Source organism: Chinchilla lanigera, unplaced genomic scaffold, assembly GCF_000276665.1.
Source record: "Chinchilla lanigera isolate Chin_1 unplaced genomic scaffold, ChiLan1.0 scaffold00062, whole genome shotgun sequence".
Taxonomy (NCBI): Eukaryota; Metazoa; Chordata; class Mammalia; order Rodentia; family Chinchillidae; genus Chinchilla; species Chinchilla lanigera.
In genome coordinates this window covers 13,810,932-13,813,645 of record NW_004955463.1, presented here as the reverse complement: position 1 = coordinate 13,813,645, position 2,714 = coordinate 13,810,932, and the positions used below count along the sequence as shown (strand labels likewise).

General features: G+C 43.6%; 1 protein-coding gene and 1 pseudogene across 1 annotated transcript in view; both read right to left on the bottom strand.

The window, feature by feature from the left end:
• The window catches only part of Bag4 (BCL2-associated athanogene 4), a 35,284-nt gene that overhangs the window by 10,490 nt on the left and 22,080 nt on the right, over positions 1-2,714 (bottom strand). The window lies entirely within an intron of this gene.
• LOC102021218 lies at positions 1,259-2,498 on the bottom strand (annotated as a pseudogene).

The following is a 2,714-nucleotide window of genomic DNA, read 5'->3' as shown; positions in this document are numbered from 1 at the left end:
GTTTTTCTCCGGTACCGGGAACCGAACTCACGACCTTGCGCTTGCCAGGCAGGCGCTTTTGCCGCTGAGCTAAATCCCCAGCCCCCTCAAGCACACATCTTTAACACATAACTTTTCCTGGTCATGCTCCAGGTTTGGTTTTCTGGTTTTCATTTTCCATATTCCCCAACTTCTGCTAAGGCTAAACTTTCTGCTGCCAAGTATAACTTCAGGGTCAGGAACAGACACAGAACAATTACCACTCCAATCTAGCTATGGCAGTAATCTCTCCAGCCTTTTTTTCCAACTCAAAATGTTAACAATGATTTGCAATATGAAGCCAGTAAATTTTGGTAAGAGACTACACTAGCTCTCAAAACTTTTCAAAGCATCTTTTGTCCAGTTTAATAGATGTACATTTTTCCTTTTAATGATTTCCTTTATTAATATGGCCTCAGTTTGATACTGATAGTATATTGGCTTTTTGTTTGTTTGTTTGTTTGTTTGGTCTTTTTGAGACGTCTCACTATGTAGTTCAGGCTGGCCTTGAGCTCACTTTGTAGCCCAGGCTGGCCTTGAACTTGCAGTGATCTTCCTGCTTCAGCCTCCCGAGTGCTGGGATTATAGGTGTGCACCACCACACCTGGCTACCTATAATACATTGTTAAGAAATCTTAACAGAAATATTTGAAATAAATATATTACTTCAGCATAGCATATTTTAAAATGTTGCCGGGTGTAGTGGTGTACCTCTGTAATCCCAGCACTCAGGAGGCTGAGACAGGAGGACATTCCAAGTTCGAGACCAACTTGGGCTACAAGTGAGCAAGTGAGTTCAAGGTCAGTCTGAACTACACAGTGAGCCCTGTCTCCAAAAAAAAAAAGTCAATTCTGAGTGATCATGCAAGTCCCATGCATTTCATCCATGTCCCCTCACTGCACAACGTGCTCTGTGCTTATCCTCACTGGGTCTCAGTGCAGCCTTGGCTGGGTGGGTAGGAGCTGTTGCACCTATTTTCAGATCCAGACTTTTAAGAGCAACAGTGATAAATTCAGGCATTCTGTAGAGCCTAGTAGCAACACTGGCTTTTGGCTTATTCAGCTACAAATGCAATTACTAAGACAGGATGGGTGGTGCACACCTGTAATTCCAGCACTTGGGAGGCTGAGGCAAGAGGATGGTCACAAGTTCAAAGCGAGCCTGGGCTACACAGTAAGCTCAGGTCAGCCCGAACTACATAGTGAGATCCTGTCTCAAAAAATAAAAATAACAATAAAATGCAATTACTGTTACTTACTTGTGTGAGCCACTGAATCCCCAGGGATTGGGTTAGCACAAAGAATACTTTCATATCCCTGCATGCGGCCAACTGGCAGTTTGTGAACCTGTTTCCTACTTGAGATGAAAGTCCAAAAATGAGGTACACAGTCCTGCAGCCTTCTGTCAGTGATATAGCTGGAACCAAGGTGAGATTCACAGTAACTTTTTCATCAAAGGTACTAACACTCCAAACAACAACGTGGATTTGTTCAGCTGACCACTTCTTCAAACAGTCCGGAGATACAAATTCCTTTTGCCTGAGGAAGGCTGAAATTCCACACAGGCACCAAAGATACTATGCACGCTCCAGTCGAGTTAAATCTCTATTACCACAAACAGACTGCTTCCAGAAAGTATCCTAGTGAGCATTTCCTATCTCTTTTATGGCTCAGGCTCTAAGGTCTGTGAGTTAGAGCTGTTACTACATCATGAACTATTTGTCTCATCTTATAGATAACTTTTGGCAAGAATGAGCAGATCATACTATTATTGTATACTCATGAAAATTCCATGGACATTTTCTTGAGAGCATCAGCTGCCATCTATGCATAGCCTTTGACATTCAAGAAGATGGTGAGATTACACTTCAGGCATTCTCCAACAGCTTGCCTCAGGGTAAAGATCTTCTCCACAAGGAAATCATTCCTGAGGTTGTGATTTGCTGTAGGGTTAAGTTTCCTGATATATTGGGAGGTCAAATCCCACTGCTGCGCAGGCTCATCGGTGGTCCTGACTTCTGTTTACCATGCAGTAGGACAGGAATCCACTCAGAAGTAAACTCAATGGCCAACTCCCCACCTGTTGCTCCATTCTTATCTGCCAGAGTGTTCCCAAGTGCAGCATGGAACGGGTGGGTGACAGCAGAATGGCAGAACTGCAGGACCTGCAGGGATACTGCCCACTCCATGCAAACATTTCTTGTCAGGTCAGCTGAGTTATTTTGCTCAGAACTTTACAGTTTAAGTATAGTCCTAAGTTTGAATGAGATCTTTGAATTTTTTTCCCTAAACTTCAAATAGGGTTTCACACTGAGATTATCACCATTTTCTCTTCCCCGCACTACTTTCACTTTGATAATCCTTCCTTTCCAAAGAAAGTCCTGACTCTACATGCCATCACACAAGCTAGCCAAGTACAGTTTCCTTCAGAGAACACAGAAATTAGAGAACTGCAGGGTTTTCTTAATGTTACAGGCAAACCTCAGATCCTAGCTACTGCCAAACTTTTCAATCCGGCAAATTCCCCTAATTAATGCTTTCCCTCTCCTCCCTGGTTCTGAGGTGAGCTTTGGACTGATTTCTCTCTATCAAGAATGTGAATCATGGGGCTGGGGATTTAGCTCAGCGGCAAAAGCGCCTGCCTGGCAAGCGCAAGGTCGTGAGTTCGGTTCCCGGTACCGGAGAAAAACCAAAAA